The following is a 370-nucleotide window of genomic DNA, read 5'->3' on the forward strand; positions in this document are numbered from 1 at the left end:
ATTAACAACAAATTAATACAGATGTAACACAAATTTAAAAATGGACTTTCCACCCCTCTTCAAATGCTTCTATTCCTTCCCTCCTTCACTGCTTACAGTAAAATACCTTTTCTTAATTTCTAATACTTTCCCATCAATTCCTATTTCCATCAGCTGTGCATGTTTAGTTCCTGTTTAGACATCCACTTGACTATTAATTACCTAATTAATCAAACAGAATTAATTTTCCTTTATCAATCTGTATAACTCACAATTTTAAATCATATTTCCTCCAATACAACTTAACCTTCAAAAAATGACGCATTCTGAAAAGTCAAGTACATGTCCATTCATCCCTAACTGTTCATAATTTATTTCAATATTGCCCCAC

The sequence above is a fragment of the Podarcis filfolensis genome, assembly GCF_964270895.1.
Source record: "Podarcis filfolensis genome assembly, chromosome: 9".
NCBI lineage: Eukaryota > Metazoa > Chordata > Lepidosauria > Squamata > Lacertidae > Podarcis > Podarcis filfolensis.